Source organism: Felis catus, chromosome C2 (assembly GCF_018350175.1).
Source record: "Felis catus isolate Fca126 chromosome C2, F.catus_Fca126_mat1.0, whole genome shotgun sequence".
Classification (NCBI taxonomy): Eukaryota; Metazoa; Chordata; class Mammalia; order Carnivora; family Felidae; genus Felis; species Felis catus.
Window position 1 is genome coordinate 13,533,430 of NC_058376.1, and position 26,057 is coordinate 13,559,486.

The 26,057-nt window shown below is 45.8% G+C and overlaps 1 protein-coding gene across 8 annotated transcripts in view; it reads left to right on the top strand.

Annotated features, from left to right (window-relative positions):
* Nucleotides 1-26,057, top strand: part of TIAM1 (TIAM Rac1 associated GEF 1) — a 399,670-nt gene that overhangs the window by 12,126 nt on the left and 361,487 nt on the right. For 6 of the 8 annotated variants that reach the window (XM_045036687.1, XM_045036692.1, XM_045036693.1 and 3 more), the window contains 2 exons: nt 5,704-5,949; nt 15,417-15,509. The exons of 1 other annotated variant lie outside the window; for it this stretch is intronic. The gene's annotated coding sequence lies outside the window, so the exon portion shown is untranslated. The remainder of the gene's footprint in view (nt 1-5,703; nt 5,950-15,416; nt 15,510-26,057) is intronic. One more of the 8 variants, XM_045036688.1, reaches the window with a different exon arrangement.

Genomic DNA, 26,057 nt, shown 5'->3' on the forward strand with positions numbered 1-26,057 from the left:
TTTTTGATTTTATTGCTTGTGTTTTTATTTTTATTTATTATTATCATTATTATTACTTAAGTAGGCTCCATGCCCAACATGGGGCTTGAACTCATGATCCCAGGATCAAAAGTAAGATGCTCTCCTGACTGAGCCAGCCAGCCACCCCTTTTGCTTGTGTTTTTAGACATGATTTCCAAAAAGTCATTACCAAGGCTCATGTCAGGGAGCTTTCTTCCTGTGTTTTCTTCTAGGAGTTTCATGGCTTTGGGTCTTACATTTAGGTCCTTAATACATTTCAGTTTAAGTTTTGAGAGGTGTAAGGTAGGGGTCAAGTTTCGTTCTTTTATATGTGAATATCCAGTTTTCCCAGCACCATTTATTGAAGAGACTGTCTTTTCTTCATTGAGTATTCTTGGCTCCTTGTGATTTGACATTAAAAAAAAAAAAAAGAAAAATAGCCTGTTTACTTCAAAAACTCAGTGCATATGATTCAGTTATTTTACTTATTTACCAAAGGCACATGCAGGAAATATTTGCAAAGTAATTTGAAAGTGAGGTGTCTTTGGGTATCAGCTTTTGGGCATTACATTTCTGCTGGGTGATATTTTTTGTTGTGTTAGGTGAGGACAGAGGTTCTTAACAGAGGGCAGTTTTGCTTGCCAGGGGACATTTGGTAGCATCTGGAGATATTTTTGGTTGTCACATTGGGGAGGTTATACTGGTATCTATCTAGATATAAGGAGATATCGGGCATCTAGAGGCCAGCGATGTTGACATTCTGTGATGCATAGGACAGTCCCCTAGAACAAAGAATTATCTGGTCCATGGTCAGTAGTGCTGAGGTTGAGAAACCCTGCATTCAAACTTTTTTTTTCTTTACGTTTATTTATTTTTTATACAGACAGAACAAAAGTGGGGGAGGGACAGAGAGAGAAGTGAGACACAGAATCCGAAGCAGGCTCCAGGCTCCGAGCTGTCAGCACAGAGCCCGATGGGGGCATGAACCCACAAACTGTGAGATCATGACCTGAGCCGAAGTCGGACGCTCAACCGACTGAGCCACCCAGGCGCCCCCCAGAAACCCTGCATTCAAAAGACACAAATACCATTAGAGAATGCATATGTAAATTTCTTCACTTACAACAGGAGCTGATGTTTTTTAGGTATTTGGAAGTGAGCTGTCAGATTAATAATGAATCATCTGAGGCATCAGATTATTTTGGTTATTATTTTAGCTGGAATAAATGAAGTATCTTTTTTAGGATAGAAAGTTTTTTTTAAAAAATGGATCATTTCAGGGGTTTTGGGCCCCTGAGTGCTTGGGCAAGATCATCCATTTAATGACTTCAGAATATTGCTGTTAACATACCGTGAAAGGCTCATCCTTAGCCCTCAACTCTGCTGTGGTCAGTGTTATGTGAGGACAAGTATTTGTAGTCTGATCATTAGAATGTCACACCTCTTAAGCAGTCCATGGAGCGTCACAAACATTTTTAGAAAAAAAAGACAGTGCGAGATGCACCGTGACATTTTAGAAAATTTTTTTGAATGTTAGAATAATTATCTCATCTTGATATCTCTGATTAGAAATTATCATTTCAATCTATAAATATCAATTGAACTTTAACATTTCACTGCAACCTAAAACAACTAAAACCTCCTAATATTGATTTAAAATATTCAATCTCTGTTTTGTTTTGTTTTGTTTTTCCTTCCCCCTTCCCCGTCCCCCTCCTGACAGTTAATGCTTTAATTTGGGGATTCAATCGGCCTGTGACTGCTTACCACCAAGTTGCCTTAAAGAGAAAGGTTTGTGGGAGCCTGTTGTGGGGTTTCAACTTGCTTCGAGTAAGAATACCCAAATGGCCTTCTCTCTCTTTGAGAAAATGGGGTTAAAATAAGATGAGCATACTTATGACCGTTGCAGGTTGGTATTAGGATCTTGGAGTTCTTCTTGCCAAAGACATTAGAGATCTAAGTTAATGGCCCATTCTTTACACCAGAACCAGTTCACAGCTTATTAGAGAGAGAAGGGCTAACATTATCCCTCACGGACAGCTTCTGAATTTTAATTGTGGTCATCCCTGTCTTCGCAGCCTGTGATGCAGCAGTTCTGAATCCCATCCAAGTCAGGAAAAGTGAATTTATGGGCCTCCTAGCAACTAGCATCTAGCAGTTTACAGTGCTTGGACTTTATTAGGGGTGCAGAGAGAGCCAGCTCCCCTAACATTCTGGGGCCCAGCCCGCAGCCATGACAGCTGAGTTACAGGGGTTTGGGGAGACTCATTCCAGGAGTGTGTCTTAATATGGTCCTGGTTGCTATGTTATGGTTGCTAGAAAACCATACATGATTTGGGGGAAAATGAAAAGCTCTCAAGGAAATATTAAAAGTACAGTTTTTCCATTTGGAAAAGTTACTTTCTGGAATTTAGAACTGGAGAGCTTAATTAGGACATGAGTCAGGTTGGATGGTTTAATACCGTGAGTATTGCAGCAGCCTGTCTGAGTCAGATCTTTGAATTTCCCCCTTTAATTTGAATGAAATCTCTGACATCTAGCAAGTGTTGAAGTGGCTAATGGCTTTTGATTACCTGGCTTCAGCCTTTTGCATTTTCCCCAGACAGTCCGTGGGCTTCCCCCGCCTTCCCCCGCCTTCCCCCGCCTTTTATTTTTTTGGTCTGTCTCAGTGATTCTTCCCAAATATCTCATCAATGCCTTTTTTTCCCTTTAATTCTGAAGTATTTCTCTTAGTTACATCAGGCGCCAATAGTAAATACTGTGTAGCCAAAATCCCAACAATAAATATCTTTCAGTATTGAGATTAAGGGTGATTCTTACTTTCTTATGCATAGTTTTCTCTAACTTAGATTTTGCAGTGAGGAAGGGTTCCTTTTCTGATCAGCAAATTGCATTAATTAAATACACATTCATCTTTGGGTTGGCGGTGGCTAGTAGAAACTTAATCTTCCAAGTCATATTTTCTTGTTCCATAATCCACTTACACATGGGGATTAATAGCAAAGTGCTCCTCTCCTCGATGAGGACAATGGGAAGAATAAAGAATATGTGTATTCTGGCCTGAGTGAGCAAAGATGAGAAAGTCTGTGGGGCAGCCAAGAAGCCCAGTGATTAAATATCAATGGAAGGATTAGCCCCATTGTTGATGGATCCTTTCAGGCAAAGATTGAACCCAGACCCCCAGTCATTAGAAAGTTGCTGACCTTCCAGTGTTGACTGTGTCCCTTTCTTTAGAATCGTTTCCCCAGAGACAGTGGTCTTACACCCATAGTTCCAAACATGGTTGTGCCTCTTGACCTCGGTTTTTCCCTAGGATTGCTTCCTTGCTCGTGATCTAGCCCATCTTCTCTGGAGGTCCCAAAGAATGGATGATTTTCAGGTCAAGTTTAATTCATGTCTGTGTTAGTTTTTTAAGGCTGCTGCAAAAGATACTTCAAACTGGATGTCTTAAGACAATAGAAATTTATTCTCATAGTCGGGTTGCTAGAAGTCCAAAGTCAAGGTGTTGGCAGGGCTATGCTCTTTCTGAAGGTTCTTAGGGAGGGGGGGTCTTGCTTCTTCCAGCGTCTGCTGGCCCCCAGGTTTTCCTGGGCTTGTGATAGTATCACTCCCAGCCTCAGCCTCCTTCTTCACATGGCAGTTGTCTCTTGTGGCTGTGTGTCTGTCTCTGAATCTCCTCTCTTGAGGGAGGCCAACCATAAGAGACTCTTAAATACAGAGAACAAACTAAGGGTTTTCTGGAGGGTTTGGGTGAAGGGATGGGCCAAGTGGGTGATGGGCATTAAGGAGGGCACTTGTTGGGATGAGCACTGGTTATATGTACGTGATGAATCACTAAATTCTACACCTGAAATCATTATTACTGTATGTTAACTGTATATGTATATATAACTGTATATGTATATGTTAGCTGTATATGTATAACTGTATGTAGCTGTATGTTAACTACCGTGGATTTAAATTAAAAAAAAAAAATCTCCTTCTCTCTCTTATAAAGACACCAGCTATCGGGTGTAGGGCCCATCCTCATCCTTTATGACCTAAACTTGGTTACATCTGCAAAGACTCGATTTCCAAATAAGGTCTTATTCATAGGTGCTAGACATGTCCTTTTTTGGGGGGGACACATTTTAACCCACAAGAGCACCCAAGCACCACTCCATTACATGGCCTGTTTAAAGCAGGTAGGGACTTGCAATGTGGATGTGTACTTACTGCTAGGAGATATGATTTTCCTAAAGCTGATAATGTCATCATGAATTTATTACTATTTTTTTTTATTGTGGCTTTTTGCTTTTGTCTTTTTAATTTTTTAATTTTTATTTTTTAAATTATTTTTTTAATGTTTATTTTTGAGAGAGCGAGACAGAGTGCAAGCAGGGGAGGAGCAGAGAGAGAGGGAGACATAGAATCTAAAGCAGGCTCCAGGCTGTGAGCAGTCAGCACGGAGTCCCACGCGAGGCTCGAACCCACAAACTACAAGATCATGACCTGAGCCAATTCGGATGCTTAACCAACTGAGCCGTGTAGGCGCCCCTGTTTTGTTTTTTTTTTTAAGTAGGTTCTATGCCCAACGTGGGGCTTGAACTCATGACCCGAAAATCAAGAGTCACTTGCTGTACAGATAGAGCCAGGCCGATACCCTTATGTCACCATGAGTTTAAACTTTCAAAGGCCCTTTGGTCCCAGCCCTGCATTCTGCATTTCATCTCCCAGGACTCTTTTTTCAAATACTTTGAGCCAGTGAAACAGAAATCCCTTTTGCTTTGGGTTGTATCCTGTTTTCTACGTTCCTTCCTTCTCTTCCTTTTTGTTTTTTGCTCACATGGTCTCTAGATCTGGACTATTTATTTTTGAGAGACAGAAAGAAAGAGAGAGTAAGAGAGAGAGAGAGAGAAGGGCAGAGAGAGGGAGACGAGGAATCTGAAGCAGGCTTCAGGCCCTGAGCTGTCAGCACCGAGCCCTGTGTGGGGCTTGAACTCACAAGCTGTGAGATCCTGACCTGAGCTGAAGTCAGACGCTTAACTGACTGAGCCACCCAGGCGCCCCAGGACTATTCCCATTTTTGCTTGTCCCATCTACCTCTTCTTGTGTCTCAGTGAACTCTTCTTGGAGTCCAAACTCTTTGAATTGATCTTGCTTTCCCACAGCTTCACCACACAGAAGCTTGATCTGTGTTTGCCCTGATTTACGACATCAGCAGTCAGTCTGTACGCATGGTGCATGGGTCATTGCCAAGAGGGCAGTCTTTGGAGGACAGCTAAGAGATAAGCCCAAAGCAAGAAAGGGCTGTACTCAGGAGAGACTAGAGACACACAGGCAAATTCTGCCAGGACCCGCTGGCAAGAGGGAGGTGTCTTCGTTGCCGGTGAGCAGTCTTTGGCCAGGATGAGTCTGATGCTGTCACAGGAGTCAAAATGAATGAGGCAGCATGCACTCTGAGGGGAAGGGTGGGTGGGTTTGTGTCCACATCGAGGCTGCTACCTAAGGAAATGTCATAGGCTGGGTGGGTCAGACAGCAGACTTTTGTTTCTGGCGGTCTAGAGACTGGAAGTCCTGAGATCAGGGTGACCTCCTGGTTGGATTCTCAGCGTGGGCTCTTCTCCTGGTTCTGTCGCCTTCATCTTATACTGTGGCCTTTCCTCGGTGCCTGCACACTCAGAGATCCCACGTTTCTTTTCTTTTCTTCTTCTTTTTAATCAGTTCCATCAAGGGGCTCTACCCTCGTGATCTTACCAAAACCCATCTCTCAAAGACCCAGCCTCCAAACACCATCCCACTAGTGATGAGGGCTTCACCACCTGAAATTTTGGAGGACACAGACATTCAGTCCACAGCAGTGAGCAAGCAGCCAGGTACGCAGTTTGGAACCAGAAGAGAAAGAGAAACTAGGAGACACGCAAACAAAAGAATCTAAGTCCATCGTGCCAGTATGCCTTTGATTCCAAGGTGAGCTCTTGGGGACCTGGGCTTAGTTAAGGGTCGCCGAGGCTTGGGGCCGGGTCACCAAGGACCCAGCCTGCGGATGGATGGGGAAGAATTTGTGTCTGGATGCTGAAAGTATGCGTAGAACATCATGGAAGTTCTGAGGGGTGGTGAGGGATAGGGGCAGGGAAAACAGAGAGGGGCTGAGGTGTGTGGTCTTAGGAGAATCCACTTTTGCCTGGAGGTAGGACTACCCAACAGGCCAAGCAGAGAGGGAGACAGAATGGAAAGGGGATGTTCATGGAGGGGGTGCCTTGGAGTGTGGTTCGCGGCACGTGGTGGGTGTAGGGTTGAGGGCATAGCCCTCATTGCAAATATCCACTGAGGGACAGAGGCAGGCGGCTGGTTCCAGGGAAAGGGAACACGCTGCGGATCGAGTTCTGATAAGGGTCCAGGCCTCTGCTTTGGTATTCTCAAACTGCTTTACTGGGCAGGGGCTGCAGGTAGAGCTGAGCAAACATGTGGCTTCTAAAAGGGACTTTGAGTTGCAAACATATCAGCTTAGTCTTTAAAATGGAGTTTTCTTTACTGCAGGATTATTAAGAACAATCAAGTGCATTTAAAAGGGGGCATTCTCCCACATTCCTACTGTAGGAACATGTTGATTGCTTTTGGTTTTCTCTGTTCCTTCTTATCTGTAATTAATTGTCATGTCCTTTCAACATATTTGTAACTCCTGCCTAGATACAGCTTTGTGTTTTGTTTCTTTTCACGTAACATCGCAGTGTCAACATGTGCATTCTGGCTGCATTGGCCCCCAACTTGTCATTTACGACGATCGCACATTCCAGCGAGCTCATCATTTACTTAACCATTCTCGTATACTTGAATATTTATCTTGTGGGGTTTTTTTTTTTTGCCGCTGTTAAAAAAATTTTTTTTGACGTTCTTTATGTCTGTATTGCCTTTTTTTTCTTTCTTTTTTAAAACTTATTTTTTTCAGGATAAATTCCCAGGATGTGGTATCTGTATTAAATATGGCATTAAAAAAAAAAAGGCTGTTAATTTGCATTGCCAAACTGCCTTCCAGAAGTCTTGATCTGTTCATCTAGATGAGTCTCACAACAGCGCTGGGTCTTAATCATTTATTCTGTTGCTGTTTTTTTGTTTTTAATTTTTTTTTAACATTTATTTATTTTTTGAGAGACAGAGACAGAGTGTGAGCGGGGGAGGGGCAGAGAGAGAAGGAGACACAGAATCCGAAACAGGCTCCAGGCTCTGAGCTGTCAGCACAGAGCCCGACGCGGGGCTCAAACTCACCAACTGTGAGATCATGGCCTGAGCTGAAGTCAGATACCAAACTGACTGAGCCACCCAGGCGCTCCTATTTTGTTACTCTTAATTGAATCTCTCTCTCTTTCTTTGCTTTCAGGTAGACTGAACTTTTTGGGTTTATTGTTTGAACATTGTTTTAAAGTTTTAGAAAACACTGCCGTTGGCTTGTCTTTTAATTCCTTAACGTACCCCGTAACAAAACAAATCAATGGAATAAAACAAGGAACAACTTCCTTTGGATTCCTCATCTGTGAGACCTTGAGGTTGAAGCCAGTCATTCCTGAAGGTCTTTCTAGCTTCCAGCATCCTGCATCTGATTTGACGAACCAAAAGTGTAAAAGGGGAATGGGAGGCATCCCTAAGAGTTCCGATGCACCAGCTGGCGAAATGGCTGTAGGTGACCTGTTGTTGGCTGGGTTTTGTTGTTCGTTTATAGACTTTGTTTATTTTTATTTTTTTAAAGTTCATTTATTTTGAGAGAGGAGGCATGAGTGGGGGAGGGGCAGAGAGAGAGGGAGACACAGAATCTGCAGCGGGCTCCGGGCCCCGAGCTGTCAGCACAGAGCCCAGTGCAGGGCTCTAACTCACGAACCGGGGAGATCATGATGTGAGCTGAAATCAGACGCTCAACCAACTGAGCCACTCAGGCACCCCTAGAGTTTATTATGTTTTAGAGCAGTTTTAGGTTCACATTAAAATTGAGCAGAAAGTTCAGAGAGAGTTTCTGTATCCCTCCTGTCCCCACACATACACAGTCTCCCTTGTTATCAACATCCCCCCTGGAGTGTACATTTGTTACATTTGATGACCCTACATTGATGCATGATTGTTACCCAGAGTCCATAGTTCATATCCAAGTTCACTCTTGGTGTTGTAGATTCTGGGTTTGGACAAATGTGTCCAAACATGTCCAATGATGTGTATCTCCCATTAAAATATAGTACAGAATAGTTCCACTGCCCTAAAAATCCTCTGTGCTCTGTCTATACGTTTCTCCCTCCTCCTTTGCCCCTGGTAACCACTGATCTTTTACTGTCTCCATAGTTTAGCCTTATCTAGAATGTCATACAGTTGGATTGCGGTTGGCTTTGAGGAAGCTGACGTCACCTTTGAGAGTCTCTCCCCGCTATTTCCTGGCCTTCTGCTATGGTTGCCTCTGGTTTGGGATTTTAGAGTCGGAAGGATTGATAAGGCTCTCCAACCCACGAATCTTGTCTGTGACACCGTGGCTGAAGAATGTTACCTGAGCCTTTGTTGTGGTTTCCCTTATGGAGCCAAGGGAAGAACAGACACCCTGCATCAGAGAGTCCGGGTTCCATCTCCTGTGCCGACTCCCGATTAGCTAGTTGACCTTGGTCAAGCCACTTCCCTCTCTGAGGCTGACCTTATCTGATCCCTCTGTGGAGTGATGTCGGAGCAGTGCGTGCTCCCAGGTTGTAGGGGTGACATGGATACAAGGTGGGCTGGCCTTTGTTAAGCCCCAAAGGAAGGCACAAAAGTCCATCAAAAGAGCCTGGACAGCCTTGAGCTTGGCTGAGCAAGTGAATTGTTACAAAGTTGTTTACTGCAGGGAATGGAGGTTGCCTCCCTGAAACTTCCAGTGATGGCCATTCTTCTGCCCCCCACGTGCCCCCCGCTGTCCCGGGTCGAGGGAGTAAGTCAACCCCCCAACCTGTAACCACTTACTGTCGGCTGTCATGCCTCCCCCATCTTACTCCAGTAGCTCTTTTCAGGCCAGACTCTGCTCCTTCATCTGTCCTTTGTAGCACGTGGATTCTTTTGTTCTGTGAACACCCGATTCAACACGGGCAAATTTCAGTGTAGACAAGTCAAATGGGCTGAATCGTATCCCGCCCCCCCAACAATTCATGTTGAAGTCCTAAGCCCTGTGCCTTAGAATTTGACTGAATTTGGAGACCAGGTTTTTAAGGAGGTGACTAAGTTAGAATGAGGCTATTACGGTGGACCTAATCCAGTATGAGTCGTGTCCTTATGAAGAAGAGGGAATGTGGACACGCAAGGAGGCGCCATGATGCTTGAGTGCAGAGGGAAGACCACGCGAGGGTGGAGTGCGAAGGCAGCCGTCGGCCAGCCAAGGAGCGAGGCCTCGGAAGAGACCCATCTGCCAAATTTCTGTTGAAGCCACTCAGTTTGTGGTGTTTTGTTATGACAGCCCTTGAAAACTAGTCCAGGAAGGTAATGTAGTTTTATCCCCACTTTCCTGCCCCTTTTCATCAGTGTCTTCCTGCAGCCCCTTCTGTGCTTTTCTTATTGAGCTTTTCTGGGGGAATTAATGGGACTTGCAGGTCAAAGGCCGTCCTTCAGTTTATACTCTCTTCTGGGTAAAGAATGAGTAGCCATTTTTTAATAAAGTAAGTAATTAATTATATAAATGACTTTTATGACTATGACCATTATGCTTGGCTACCTTTTCTCTTTAAGTTTTTTCTTTCTTTCTTTCTTTTTTTTTCTTTTTAAAATGTTTATTTATTTTGAGAGAGACAGCTCTAGTTGGGGAGGGGTAGAGAGAGAGGGAGAAAGAGAATCCTAAGCAGACTCCATACTCGGTGTGGAACCCGACATGGGGCTTGATCTTGCAAACCGTGAGATCATGACCTGAGCCAATATCGAGTTGAACACATAACTGACTGAGCCACTCAGGCACCCCAGAAGTTTTTTTTTTTTATTTATTCTGAGAAAGAAAAAGAGAGCAAACAGGTGAGGGACAGAGAGAGACGCAGACAGAATCCCAAGCAGGCTTCCCGCTGTCAGCGCGGAGCCCGATGAGGGGCTTGAACTCACGAACCATGAGATGGTGACCTGAGCCGAAGTCAAGAGTCAGACGCTTAACCGACTGAGCCACCCAGGTGCCCCTATGCTGACTAGCATATAGATCCTTTTCTTTGTGCTGGGATCTTTACACTTTACCATTAAAAAAAAAAATCTCTGCAGATGGGTATTGTTTTCCCATTTTACAGATGAGAAAGTGGGGAAGCGAGCCAGCAGATGGCATGAGCAAAGCCCTGTGGTGTGGGTTTTGTGGATCCCCGAAAACTACGCTCATCAGCTGATGACAGCACTGGGGTGGCTCTGGGGGGGCTGAGATTGTCGATTCCCCCCCCCCCCTTCAAGGCCACTACATTACCCACCCCCTTCGCATTTATACCCCTCTACTGGGCAGTCCAGTCTGCCCACGTGACCCTATGCACCCGAGCAGACTGTTTATTGTGGAATAACCAACCCATTCTCTTTTCTCCTCTCGTTTAACACATCCAATGGCTCGGAGCAGTCTGTCAAAGGTATTTTATTTAGGCAAGGCCGTTTAAGAATGGCAGAAATTTCCTGTTGAGAGGTTTTATATATGTGGTGTGTGTGTGCTCCTGAAGGCAAATGGATGTTTAAGTGTGTGTGAGGCGACGTTCAGCAGGCTCCGGAAGTCTGGGGACCACTTAGGTCTGTAACCCTCACTCTCGCACCAGCTGTCCCGCTCTGCGAGGCCTTCTGGGTTTCCCATTTATGGGCCCTTTTATTGTTATGACACCTGTTTAAATCTGGTGTTTCCATTCCGGGAGGCCTGCTAGGTGGCTGCCTCGAGCGGCCGTGCCGGGTTCGACGTATGCAGGCTGCGAGCCTCCTCCCCCTGTCACTTCTTGTGGAAAATCCATTTTTGGTGTTTCGTTTCAGTTAAGAAAAGCATAGAAATCTTTCCGGGACCCCCTCCCCCCTTCCTGCTTGCAGCTAAAATTTCAGGCTGTGACAGTGGAGGCCAAATCTCTCTCGAAACAAAGGCAGCACTAATCAAAACGTTGTGATATGCACGTTTCTTTTGGGAAAAAAAGATGATCTCTTAGAGCGTGTCACATGGACTTTGTTCCGTGAAATCCCATGACGTTACATTTGCATGGCACCTGCATCCTGTGTCATCACCCTTAGAATTATCGGTATTGTCGGCGAGGAGAGCTTCGCTGTAGACGTGGGGGGATCTCACCCGCGTTTTGCAGAGAGGAAGCTGGCTATCAACATTTGTGTATATACGTGCTTATTTAGTGAAATGGCAACACAACACACATACAGAAAAGCATGCATTATTGGAAGCGTCTGATTGGATGGAGTCTTACAAACGACATACCCGTGTAAGCGGCTCTCAGATCCAGAACCTGCTGAGAACTCAGAACCTTCCTGTGGTCCCTTCCTGTGAGAACGCCCCGAAAGGCAGCCCCAGGCCTGACTTGTAACACCACGGCTTGAGCTTCACCCTTGATAATCATGGTAATCAATAAGGATAATGATTTTTCATCCCGTGTTTTGGATACGCTTTGCGTTTCTGCCTTTCCGTGGTTTCCGATAGATGCTCTGATAAAGTATACACGAAGGTAACTACTTTTCTTGGTCTCTTGTGAATCCTCGCTGTATCACTTTATGTAAGTAAAGGTGTGTATTCTGATTTTTGCACTCTCCAGGAAGACAGCATCCCATCCTTGCTTCTCTACACCTTCCTCTACAATGTCCCTTCATCTCCCCATTCAGTCCTACTATCCCTGCCACTGGTCTTATGTAGTGAGTTGGGTGGTGTCCCCCAAACTCATGTCTGCTAGGACCTCGGGATGTGACCTGGCTTGGAAGCAGGGTCTTGGCAGATGCAGTTTATTAAGAAGAGGTCATGTGGGAGTCAGCTGGGCCCGAAACCTGAGGACTCAGATTCAGAGACATGACACGATGGGAGGGGGCTGGAGTGATGCAGGCAGAAATTGAGATGATGTGCCTCCAAGCTGTGATTGCAGGAGCCACCAGAAGGTGGACGAGATGGGGAAGGGGCCCTCCCTGGAGCCTCCAGTTGGAGCACAGCCCTGCCCACACCTTTGTTTCAGACTTGTCTCCAGAACGGTACCCACATTTCCAGTCTTTGACATCATTTGGTGTGTGTTGCTTTGTTACAGCAGCTCCCGCTGACTGATACGCTCTACTTACCCTCTCTCCTGGCTGCATATCACCGCCTCCTCCCTGTCGCTGCATCTTCTCCATGGAGGTCAGCCATCCGTCTTAACATATGTCTGATCACGTCAGTCCTGGTTTACAACCTGAGTTTTCCCCATTATTCATTGGGTGAAGCCCAAGCTTCTTGATCTGGCGTATGTGCCCTGTTCTGCCCCTTCTTTTTTTTTCTTTCCTTTAAGTTTATATTTTGAGAGAGAGCATGCGTGCGTGCAAGCGGGAGAGGGACAGAGAGAGAGAGAGGGAGAGAGAATCTTAAGTAAGCTCCACGCTCCGCTTGGAGCCTGATGTGGGGCTTGATCCCACAACCCTGGGATTATGACCTGAGCTGAAATCAAGAGTTGGACTCTTAACTGACGGAGCCACTCAGGTGCCCACTGCTCTGCCCCTTCCGCCTCACCTCTTGCTCGCCCCAGCCTTGCTGACTCAACCCCGAAGTGGACACAGATTGGCAGCTACCAACGGGGTGGCTGAGTCTGGATTGAAGAGTGCCAGATGTGACTTTGAATTTGATGTACGTAGCTGGCTCTTCTGGGCTCCAGTGGTCCTCGACTGTCCTCGTTACTCTGCTCGGAAGTTCTTGCATTTAAACTACCTTCCTGGCCGCCAACGTGGTCCACGTTACAACCTCCACTCACAAGTCCACAAACATAACATGCTCCCACATGTGCAGCTGCAGGGCTGTCGTGGTTGCAGTGCTCGGTTTGCACGGTCTGCTTGTCCACTTATTCACAGAATGACCTTGCTCTATGCCTCAGTTTTCTTATCTGTCAAACGGGGATAACAGTAGTACCCGCCTGCTAGGGCTGTCGTGAGGAGTAAATGAGTTAATTCCTGTAGATGTTTCCAATGGGCTTGGCACCCAGTAAGAAGCTCAAAAATTGTTGGCCCCAAACTTCTGAGTATCATTTTCTCCCCTTCGGGTCTATTCTTGCTTACTTTTTAAGGTTCAGTGCAGGCACCGTTATCTCTTGAAAGCTTTCCAAGATCCTCTCTGCTGCCATAATCACCCGTTGTCTTCTTTTAATCCGTTCGTGTGTCTCTTTTCATTGGGGCCCCAGGAGGTCTTGAGGGCAGGTCCATTCTAGATTCTGTTCTGGAAGCCCTTGCTTGCTCGGAAGAGAATAAGTAATGACCTGAGTGTCTTCCCAAGTACGGGGATGTGCCCGGGCTGGACCTCAGACTCTCCTGTCAGCTGCAAATGCTTGTCTGGTGGCTGTTGTGGTCCCATGGGGACGTGTGGAGAGCCTGAACCCTAAAAGAGATCAGGGCAATAGGAAGGGAAAAAAGACTTGGGTGGAGAAGCAGCCGTCAGGCTGACTTGACAGTTAAAGGGACCTGCTGTGGGCACCTGAGTGGCTCAGTCAGTTAAGCATCCGATTTCAGCTCAGGTCATGATCTCACAGTTCACGAGTTCTAGCCCCGCATCAGGCTCTCTGCTGTCAGGACAGAACCTGCATCAGATCCTGTGTCCCCCCTCCCTCTCTCTGTCCCTCCCCGGCTTGTGTGCTCTCTTTCTCTCTCAAAAATGAATAAACATTAAGCAAAAAAACGGACCTGCCATGATCCCAGAGCTCCCATGGGATCTGATAGCCAGGGGTCTCTGGGGAGAGGGGGGAGGGGTGGGGAGTGGGCACACTTATTACCCAATCCACAGTGCCTCAAATGGGGTCATTTTCCCACTAAGCAAATGGGGTCATTTTCCCACTCAGCTTCACAAAGCTCAATTTCGATACCTTTCATGAATTTTAATCAGAGTGTTGAAATAACTTTCTTCTAAGGTGATATGAGAAAAAATTGGGTTAGCGAGAACTTCCCGGATCAACTTAGAGCAACAAAGACCCTGAGTAAAAACTGTCAAACACGGCAGATACGCTAACAATGATGATTCCTTTAGGGCTCGTGGGGTGCTGGAGACTCAGTGATGGGCAGGCAGAAGTGAAGATTCTGAAGTGCTGATTTTGGATTCTTTGGTTTATCCTGGAACTTGGAACAGGGCAGGTCATGGACGCAGGGACTCAGTTTCCTATAGTTAAAGATGTCTGCTCTCTCAGTGCAGGCACTGAGATTTAATGACCATTTATTTATTTATCTATTTATTTTTTAATGACTTTCTAATAAGGCGTGGGGCTCCACAAAAGACAGCATCCCCTGGCCAGAGTGTAGGGGGCTTAGATGTTACTAGTGAGTTTGGACACATTTTGTGTAAGCCCCTAGCATGTTTTTTTTTTTTTTTTTTTTTTTTTTTTTTTTACTTAGGAGGTAATATTTTGTGTTTTCCATCATATTGAGGGTGTTGGTTTTGGACCTAAAACTCAGGACCCTGGAGAGGTTCTCCCGATTCCAGGCAGTTCTTTCCAAAAGACTGGAGGGCATCTTTGTCCCTTGAAAGGGCTGTGAAAAGGAAAGCTTAGCATGTCCTGGAATTGGGCATTTAGAATCTCAGGAATCCCTCACACTTCAGAAGTTCTGTATCGAGCCTCGTTTCCTCCTGGCTACATGTATAGTCAGAGGGTCTCTAGCTCTACTGCCCACTCTGGTGACCGCCAGCCACATGGCTGCCGAGCCCTTGAAATGTCTGAATTAGGATGTGTTGGACATGTGAACTACAGATCAGATTTCAAAGACTTAATAAGAAAAATCTCAACTGCTTCTCAAAAAAAATTTTTTTTAAGGTAGAAATTCTTGGGGCTCCTGGGTGGCTCAGTCGGCTGAATGTTGGACTTCAGCTCAGGTCATGATCTCACCGTTGGTGAGTTCAAGTCCTGCGTCGGGCTGTGTGCTGACAGCTCGGAGCCTGGAGCCTGCCTCGGATTCTGTGTCTCCTCTCTGTCTGACCCTCCCCCGCTCACATTTTTTCTCTCTCTCTCTCTTTCTCTCTCAAAAATAAATAAACATTAACATTTTTAAAAAAAAAGTAGAAATTCTTCTTTGCTTTTAATTTTTTTATGTAAGCAATCTCTGTGCCCAGTGTGGGACTCGAACTCACCACCGTGAGATCAAGAGCTACGTGCTCCACTGACTGAGCCAGCCAGGTGCCCCTCAATAACTTTTGTATGGATTATATGTTGAAATAATATTTATGATATATTGGGTTGAATAATATTGGTTATTGTATTTAATTTTACTTTTTTTTTTTTTTTTTTACTTTTTTTTAAATGTAGCTACTACAAAATTTGAAGTGATGTTTTTATTGGACAGCCTTGCTCTGGACAGTGACCGCCTACTTATTTTCCTGGGGTAACTTGCAAGAGTGGGTGAGTTATCTCTTATTTTAGGAATCTCTTAGCTCTGACGGGCCTTGCAAAGCATGTTGGAAGCCAGGGTTTGGGGAAAATGACAAACAGGGGGGAGCCACTTCTGAAACAACGAGTTTTCCTAACTAGCTCATTGGAAAGACAGAAGGATTTTCTCTGCAGCAAAATTAATTTAGGCAAAGTTGGACGATCGGGTAGACATGGTATCAGCACCTACTATGAGTAATCATAGGGCCCCAAATTTCATTGTTTGACTCCCCTTTAAAAGCTTAAGAATAAAGAAATGAGAGTAGTCCCCCACGAGAGTTTAGGAAAAATGAATCAGGAGTGTGTAAGCTGTAGCATAGTGAAGGAGAGGAGACATCCCGTATCAAGGTGAGGTTTCATATGCTGGTTTGTCGTCTCCATAATAATGCGTCAGTGCTGGGCTGTTTGGATGGGGGCATCTGAGACCGAGCCTGGTTTAGTTGGTCCAGAGGGAGGTTTCCGTGAAACCTCTACTCTTGCTCCTTGGCCAGAGTAATGCGTTAGCCCTAGCATCATTAAAGGGCTCTGCAGGAGAATGAATGATAGGCCTGTTCGCCAGGCTTGCTGTCGGTTTCGCGTTTGTTTCCCTTGCTGCTGGTTGCTGATTTGTTTCTCCCGATGGATGCCAAAATCCTTGCCATGAGAGATCTTGTTTCCTTTTTCTAAACTCCTGTATTGTTGGGGCGCCTGGCGGGCTCAGTCGGTGGAGCCTGCGACTCTTGATCTTGGGGTTGTGAGTTTGAGCCCCACGTTGGGTGTAGAGATGACTTAAACACACCAACAAACAAAACTCCTGTGTTGTTGCACATAATACGCACTGTCACTTGGTGTTTGTTAGTTGATACAGTTAGTGGCTAATAAAAAAAACCCAAAACCAGACCATCCTCTTTCCTCCCCTCCTGCCCTCCTTTCCCTTCTGGCCCTGCTTTCTCCATTTCATCTATGCTCTCAGCTTCCCTCCATTTTGTTACTGCTTTTTATTAATTTCTTTTTCCCTCTAAGGTATGGGTTACATAGAGAAGTCCTGAAGAATGTGTGTTTAACTGGCGGGTCCGTGCCCTTTCTTTTTCTAATAAAGCCTGGCCTTAACTGAGTGTCACTTTAGTGTTTTCTTTGACCACCTCTGCCCTTCCTTGGGCACAGTCTCCTCACACAGGTGGCCCTGGGGGTGGAGGGCCCTCACGTGGTACCCAGTGGCTGGCTCAGCACAGACTTGCCTTGGACAAGGGCCAGGCCCGGGGCTGGAGCTGGGCAAACACTGTTCCACTGGGAGCTGATTGGATGGAGGCCCAGGGTGGAGTACCCATGGGCTCAATGGAGGCCTGGTTTTACTTAAGATATTCCAAAGAGTGAAGGGGGAAGTAAACAGTCTGCTAATTAAATCTGTAGGTGGCCGTAAATTCAGAGGTGTTGCAAAGCCCTCTGCACACATCGAGGACGTTGGGAAAACACAAAGAGCCGTAGAAAGGTGAGGCAAGGCTTGGGGAGATGAGATTCCGCCTGGAAAAGTACAAGCCGCCATCTGGAGAGCAATTAGCCATGGTAGTGTGCTCCGTGGGGCGTAAGTCAGTGGCGCTGTGATTGACTTGGAGCCAGAACTGTTAAGTCCTGTTTCTTGTTCTTGATAGTTAGTAGTAATCATTTATTTTTTTTAACCCCTAAATGTATTACATAGGAATCAAGCCAGTACCACTATCCTCTGTGTTTGTAAGGGTTGGCCTGAAGGGTGAGCAGATAAGAAAGAAGTGTGTTCCTCAAATCACTTGCCCTCTGCTTACGTTTCCTTTGGCTGTGTACCCCTGGTGTGGCCAGGGGGCCGGGATCTTGGAGGTTGGTTCTGAGCACTGGAAGCATGGCTGGCCAGCTGGTGGGGGCAGGCGCCTGCTTGGTGTGGATCGGAAGGCACCTTGCTTCTGGGTGGGTGTAAGTCCACCGGGAGGGCACGTGCAGTTGGTCTCAGGGGCACCCCTTGGTTTATAGGTTTATAGATCTGCCTCAGCCTTTGTGGCCTTGCTTCTTCCTAGGATCACCATAATCATACAAATATGCTTGTAGTGCTCTGCACTGACTTCCATTGGCCAGTTTGAAAAACTAAACCTAGTGATGGGAGACACGATTGCCTTGAGGGTGAAGAGCTGGTTTTTGGTGTTAGATCTCTCTGTTCAAGTCTCTGGGCAATCTTGACCACCTTGCTTCATTTCTTAGCTGCCATTTCCTTATCTGTTAAATGGCAACCATAGGGTTGAGGAGGTATTCTAGATGGAGAACTTTGCTCAGCAGGGAACTTCCGCTGGATAACCATTCGCCATCCTTGAAGTAAGTGCAGGTCATGTTCAAGACCTTTTCGGTATGAGTTCAGAGGAGACCCTCCCAGGTGAGGTTGTCCTGGAAGGTGGCACTGAACAGTGGACGAGAGCCACGAGAGCAAGGATGCATCCGGTCCTGCCGTGCTCGTGCTTGGACAGGACCTAAGTTCACTTGTGAGTTTCCTGATGTGGTTGTTTGAACGCCAAGTTATCCTCTTGCCTTCCGACGTGCTAGAGTAAATAAACGTTTGCAGGGAATTTACAAAAGCAGTGATCGCGGCCAGTAAACCATGTGATGGTCATGATGGAGACTGATTGGGGGGGTGGTGGCGGTCACAGAAGGTTTGGATCTTGCCTGTGAGAGCATTTTGCATTGTCTCTTGTGGACGTTCCTCTGAGAAGGAAGGGGCACGACCCAGCCTTTCTCTGGAGCTGGAGGAGGAAGATGGCCAGGTTGGAGGTGTCGGGCTTACTGTGCATAAACACGTGTCTGCGTGTGCCGCTTTGCAGTGACTTGTGACTCTCTGTGTTTGAGGAAGGACTTCTGGGGAGAAGGGCGGGGCTGCTGGGTGACCTGATTTGTTCCCTCTGTTCCCTTCTGGCCTAGACTGGGCAGGTAGCCCTGACCCACAAGGTCTTAAACTGCCCGAAAGGAAATCCATTTGCTGATAGGGAAGATACACTTAGAGATAAAGAAGAGAATGTTTTGTTACAGCTTCCTCCTCTGCCTGCCTCCAGAGCTGGTGACTGGACCATTCTTTCTGGGTTCCTGAAATCTCATCCTTGGAACTCAAACCCCGACCATAATTACCCTGGTGACTGTCTCCTAATTGTTTTATCTGCCTTCATTTTCTCTTCCCTTTCCAGTGGGACCAAGGAGCCTTTGAGGACAGGCCTCAAGACCTCTCTTTATTTTCCACCACACAGGACTCCCTAAAAACCTGGCTGAAGGATTTAAGAGGCGTTTCATTTCTATAATTTTTTTACTTATTTATTTTTAAAAGCCTGTTGATTTATTTTGAGAGATAGAGGGAGAGAGTGTGTGTGTGTGAGGGGAAAGGGGCAGAGATAGAGAGGGAGAGGGAGCATCCCAAGCAGGCTCCATGCTGTCAGCACAGAGTCCGATGGAGGGCTCGAACCCACAAAACAGGAGATCATGACCTGAGTTGAAATCAAGAGTTGGATACTCAACTAACTGAGCCACCCAGGTGCCCTTAAGATTTTTTTTTAATGTTTATTTTACTTATTGAGAGAGAGAGAGAGAGAGAGAGAGAGAGAGAGAGAGGAAGAGAGAATCTCAAGTAGGCTCAGCACTGTCAATGCAGAGCCTGACTTGGGGCTCGATATCAGGAACCGTGAGATCATGACCTGAGCCAAAATCAAGTCGGACGCTTAATGGACTGAGCCACCCAGGTGCCCCACATGTTTGTTACTTAAATAATGAATTGTTTGTAGTTAAAAAAAAAAATTTTTTTTAATGTTTATTTTTGAGAGAGAGAGACCGAGTGTGAGCAGAGGAGTGGCAGACACGGAATCCGAAGCAGGCTCCGGGCTCTGAGCTGTCAGCACAGAGCCTGGTGTGCGGCTCGAAGTCACAGACTGTGAGATAATGACCTGAGCCGGAGTCGGACGCTTAACTGACTGAGCCACCCAGGCGCCCCTAGATTGTTTGTAGTTTAAATTGCCTCTGTCGGGAGTCTGTAGGGCTCTTTATTTTTAGCGCTTTCCACTAGGCTTTGCAACTATGGCACCGCTTCTTGCAAAGTTGAGGTGGGTGAGTGTCCTGTGATGTTGGGCCTTCCCTGAGGGTCTAATAACCTGGGTCTCCCTCAGCCCCCCTGCCAAAACTTGCTTTCTAGAACGTGCCTGGGTGTCAGCATGAACGAGTTCCAGTGAGTATGATGATGAGCTGTAGCTCATGGTGAGGCAAGGAAGCCCCAGCTGCTGGGTCTGCAGGGGTGACCGCCTCTGGGCAAGAGTGTGTTAAATTGATTCTCTGAGCTGCAGCCCACCTCTCAGGTGTCAGCTCCTAAGTGGGTGGCCCTGGCGTCTTTGGGAGTTCTTGGAAGCCTGACAGAAGACCAGGAAACAGAGACCACAAGCTTTTGAGAATCCCACAGATATGCTGTGAGGGTAAAGTATGTGATGATCTATGTGACCCCCCCAGACTTACTGAAGGATTCCTTCATGTGGGTATTGGAGTCGTTTGTAAGACCGGGAAGCATTAATATCTTATTTTATTTTTACTATTTATGTGTGTGTGTATGTATGTATGCATTTATTTAGTTTTAGCTTCTAAATTAATCTCTACACCCAATGTGGGGCTTGAACTCGCAACCCTGAGATCAAGAGTCATATACTTTACTGACTGAGCTAGTCCAGTGCCCCTATATTGTTTTATTTTTCATTTCATTTTATTTATTTTTTAAATACTTGTGGGGAATCTTTATTTATTTGGAGAGAGAATGGGTGGAAGTGAGCAAGGTGCAGAGAGAGAGAGAGAGAGAGAGAGAGAGAAGGAGAGAGAGAAGCAGGGCTCACCTGAAGGGGGTGGGGTGGGGCTTGTGCTCACCGGATGCGGGCCTTAAACTCAACAAACCATGAGATCATGACCTGAGCTGAAGTTGGACATTTAATCGACTGAGTCCCCCGGGTGCCCCGCGATTCTTTTTCTGTTCACGATGAGGTAAAAGATTTAGAAGGTCATTAATTTGTCAAATGAACTCAGCTGGTGGAGCCCCTGGCCATAGACAAATAGTTACATATAAGCTGGACCAGAAGTGTCCACCGCGCAGTATGTGTTCATCAGAGTCAGTAGAAACAGGTGATTGGGCTTGTGCTCTCTGCTCTTTACTGCCTCTGCTTACCTCTTGTCCTTCCCTCCTTAGTCCGCTGTTGTGGGTTCCTGATCGTGTTTGGTTATTTGCTCAAAGCCAGTGGTGCTGTGTGGGAGCACATATCTGCTAGCCAGGCCCTAACAGGAAAGCATGGCTATAAGTGCCTGGGTGATGAGGCCAGGTGAGCCAGGTTCAAAGTCACCAGGTGATGAGGCCGGGTGAACTGGGTTCAAAGCAAGTATGTTCACTTGGGTGGGGTATTTACCATCTGCCCCCCCCCCCCCGTTCTTCTTGTGCAAGATGAGGGGGGGATAATGAGTCCCTCATGTAGGGTTAATAGCACAGACTGGCATCAGACTGCTTGCGTTTGAATTCTGGCCCCACTGCTGCGCCTTCATAACTTTGAGCAAGTAACTTGACTCTGCCTCAGTTGGTGAATCTGCAAAATAGGATGCAAATAGTATCTCATCGGAATGTTGGGAGTAGTAAATGGCTCATATGATAGACGTTTAGAATAGGGGCAAGGCAGACACCAAGTCTGTGTAACTTTTTGGTTTAATGAACTACCTATAGGGACATTACATAATAAAATGAACATAAAACACTTGGGCATAGTATGGGCTCAAAACACTTTCTAATTAGATTTTCCATTTTCCTGTTTCCAAGCTCTCAGGGTCCAAAGCATCACCAGCAAATGAAGGGAAGGCTTGGTGCTCCTGTGTCTAGCAAGGAGGACAGAGCATTGGCCTTGGAGTTAGAATTGACTTTTGAGTTCTGGTTCTGGCTTACACTAGCCATGGAATGTGATCCTGTCTTGGCTTTTTTTTTTTGTCATCTGAGCGATGGGGATCATGAGGCCTGGAGGGTAAGCTGGGTATGCATTATTATCTCCGCTTTATTGAGGACCAGACCGGGCTTCAGAGATTTGCCCACAGTCACACAGTTCGGGAAGAGCTCACTGAGGCCCACAAGCCCTTCAGACTGTGTCCGGGATTGTCCAGGAGTCCTCCTTTATTTCGTCATGCTGCTGCTCTGAAATGGTGTTCTTTTTCTCTTAATTTCCAAGTCCAGACACCTTCCTTCAAGGAGTCGTAACTGGGTGCTTCATATGACTTGACCTCAGTTGAGAAGTTCTGCTGCTTGGATCAATGCATTGGCTTCTTTTCAGTCTCTTTTAATGGCACTATTTGGGATTTCTCCTGTAAAGGCACGGACCTATTTAACTATTCAGCCATTAAGCTATAGTTAGTGAACACTGCACCTCATAAAGTTTCAGGGGGCCCTATTCTATGTCTTGGTCTGCCTGTGTTCTTTGATGACATTTGTAAAGAGGAAATCCATGCAACAAGATGTTTCGTTTGATTCCTTCTCTTTGCAGGTGTTTTGGTAGGGCGTGAGAAGTTGAAAAGAGCAGTCTTGGGTGCCATGACAAAGCCGTCTGTAGCCCTGAAGGATGACGGTCCATCGAGAATGATTGAGACTGTGCTGAACTTCCTTTTACAGATAGTCAGTGAATTACAGATTTGGTGGTTGTGGCTTAAACGCTGGTCATGTTGAGATACTGGGTGATATTAGTTATCCGGATGGAGAAACAAAATGTTAAAATGTTACTGAAATTGCTCAAATCAGAAGAAACTTCCCAGTCATCACCGTTTTCCCTTCTTTTTGTTTTCTGCCCACCCTACCACCTGTTTTCAACTCTTGATATTTATTGCCAGGGATCCCATTTGGATAAAACTATTTGCAAAGGGCAGCTTCAGTTGAAACAGTGGAAGCCTAAGGCCCAGAAACAAAGACTCTCCTAGAACATACACAAGTATGTTTAATAATTTCATCCTGGGGACGTGACAGATAATTTCTTTCTTTGTAAATTTATTTATTTATTTTGAGACAGAGAGGCGGAGGACAAGTGGGGGAGGGGCAGAGAGAAGGCGAGTCAGAACCTCAAGCAGACTGTGAGCCCTCAGTGGAAGCCCCATGTGGGGCTCAAACTCACGAACCGTGAGATCGTGAGCAGCTGAGATCAAGAGTCGGATGCTTAACCGACTGCACCACCCAGGCTCCCCATGACAAGTAATTTCTTAACGATTAAAGTCCTTGCTCGCCTTTACTTCTTCAAGAGGCCCAGTTGTGTACACGTGTTTTAGGTCCTCATTTGTGATGTCAAAACCAAAGCTCACAGAGGTGAAGTAATTTGCCCAAGGTCACACCCGTAGCGAGTGCTGGAGCCTTAGGTTTTCTGGAATTTTAGAATATGATCTTTAAGAAAAACTCTAAAAAATATTTTCTAATTTAAATGAAGACTTCCAGCTTGATATTTTTTTTTTTTTAAGCCAGCGTTTTGTGATTTCCAGTTATCTGACCTAGAAAGCCACGATCATTACGAATTTTAGGATAAGTGTACTTTTTAGAGAAGGTGGTGGCGTTGAGGTCATTGAGAGTAAATGTGGCAATCTGTTCCACGTTAAGAAGTTCGGGAATAAACAAGCATAAAGCCACTTGATGTGTGAGTTCATATACTCGTGGAAGGAAAGGAAGCAGGCGTGGATCATTTATTAAGCACCTGCTCCATGGCAGGCTGTGCTCTTTCACTCGTGCTGTGTATATACCCCTGACGTTTGTAACGTTTGTAAGCCACGGGTCCTTTTCAGGATTTATTGTCACCATATGAAGCAGGTGTTGTTTCGCCTGTGGAAAAGGTGGCAGACGCCTGAAGGGTTTGTAATTGGTCTGGTGTGGGGAGTCAGTGGGTGAAGCCAGTCTTGAATTCAGCATCTGATTCCAAGACCAGCGTTCTTCCCCTGCCTCGCAGCTTATGTTACATAATGTTTCTTTATGTTTATATGCAATATAAATCTCTAATCGGACGTCTGGGAAGTGCTTTTGGCCAGCTTTGTTGCCTCAGCTGTCTGAAAGGAATGGCTTTCATAAACACGGAGCGGGAATTGGATTTTCACTTTGTGATAATTCATATTACAGAAGTGGGAAGGGCCATTACCCCGGGAATTCCGTTAATCCCTGAAGCTGTGGGTCTTGAATGAGTTGGTTTGCCCTGGACGGTCCCATTTTCCCCCCTCTTTTGATATTTAATGCCACGTATGCCTCTTTATAAAAAGGGAAATTTCATGAATGAAAATTTAGAACTCGAAAGAAGAAATGGAACCTCACCCGTAAACTCACTGATCTTAAATAGCTGTTGTTAGCATTTCTGTTTTTTTATTGTGGTAAAATACATGTGACAAGATTTACCATTTTAAGCGCTTGTAAGTGTCCAGGTGAGTGGCATTAATACACTCACATTGTTGTGCAGCTGTCTCCACCACCCGTCTCCACAGCTTTTTCCCCTTCCCAGACTAAACCTCCACACCCATCAAACACTAACTCCCCAGCCGCCCACTCCCCAAGTCCCTGACTGCCTCCATATGCTTTCTGTCTCTATGAGTTGACTGCTCTAGATATCTCATGGATGTGGAATCATACAGTATTTGTCCTTCTGTGATCGGGTCATTTCTCTTAGCGTAATGTCGTCAAGGTTCGTCCATGTTGTAGCCTGTCTGAATTTCCTTCCTTATTAAGGCTAATAATATTCCATTGTGTGGATATACTACGTTTTGCTTATCCAGTCATCACATGATGGATGCTTGGGTTGTTTCCATATCTTAGCTATCGTGAATAATGCTGCTACGAACATGGGTGTACTAGTATCTTGAGTCCCTGCTTTCATTTCCTTTGTGTATACACCTAGAAGTGGAATTGCTGGGTCATATGCTAATTCTATGTTGAATTTTTTTGAGGAACGGCCATGCTGTTTTCCACAGTGGCTACGCCATTTTGCATTCCCACCAGCTGTGCATGAGGGTTCCAGTCTCTCCACCTCTTTGCCACTTCTTGTTATTTTCTGTGTTTTATTAATGGCCATTCTAGTGGGAATGGGGTGGTGTCTCATTGTAGTTTTGGTTTGCATTTCCCTAATGATGAGTGTTGTTGAGCATCTTTTCATAAAGTGCTTATTGTTAGTATTTAACCAACTAGTATATCCTTCCAGGGTTTACCTTGGCATCTGTTTTTATTGCATGCATGTGATCGTGGTCCACACAAAAAACTATGTTCAGTATGTTGCATATTTTCCACCAACCATCATCATCAACAGGTTTAGTGTTGCAGTAAAGTGTGAAGGTTGGTTGGTTAGCTGGTTGGTTGGTTGATTTATTTATTTATTTGAGAGAGATTGCGGGCAGGAGAGGGGCAGAGAGAGAGACAGACAGAATCCCAAACAAGCTGTGAGCTGTCAACACGGAGCCCGATGCAGGACTTGAACTCACAAACCGTGAGATCATGACCTGAGCTCAGAACAAGAGTCAGACACTTAACTGACTGAGCCACCCAGGTTCCCCGTGAACGTATACTTTAAATTCAACTGATTGAGAATTCAATGGTAATTCCTACCACCCCGAATTAATTTCCTTAGGAAACCTGTGATCATTGGTTTCAGCAGCCCTCTGCTGGTAATACCACAGGGCCTTGTGCGATGTGAATACTCTCCTGGATTTCAAAGTGGAGGGTTCTGGGGTTTATTACGGAGGGAAGGGAGCCTTATGGCCAGTTACAACTTTTCTTGAGATGCTGATGCCCAGAGAACAGGGGGCAGCTTGTCTGTGATGTTATGACCAGGGAACTTGGACCCTTCAGTGAGCGGGTTAACTGCATTGCTTCAGTTTCTAAGAGGAAAACTGGGCTCTGGGATGAGCACACTCTTCTCCCCCATGGTGGTGTTCTCAACTTCCTCTTTTATTTGGAATCTGGAGAATGTTTTTCATAGAAACAATGTTACCGGGGTGACTGTTTCCCAGGTTACTTCTAAAGGCCAAGGGAACCCACATGTCGGTTGGCTGGAGCCAGCACAGCATGTTGAGAAGATCAGATGGACAGAGTTTTCACCTGGCTTGCCCTGTGCCTGCAGTTGTGAGCTCGCTGCCCGTCCTGCTGAGCCCGAGCTTCCTTGTCCATAGGGTGGGGGTAATACTGGCTAGTGTGAGAAAAAGAAGTGATGAATGAATGTGTTAGTTTCCTAAGCCAGAGACTTGGTGGCTTAAAACAACACCAGTTGATTCTCTCCTAGTTCTGTAGGCCACAAGTCTAAAATCAGTTATCACTGGCTCAAAATCAGAATTGTTGGCAGGGCCACACCCCCTCCGAGGCTCTCAGGAGAACGTGTTCCTTGTCCCTTCCAGCTCTGATGGCCGCCAGTGTTCCTTGGCTGGTGGCTGCGTCGCTCAGTCTCTGCCTCTGTGCTCACATCCTGTCTTCCTTTCTCTGTGTCCTTCTATCTGTGAAGTCTCCCTCGGCCTCCATTTCATTTGGATGCGGGTGATTGCCTT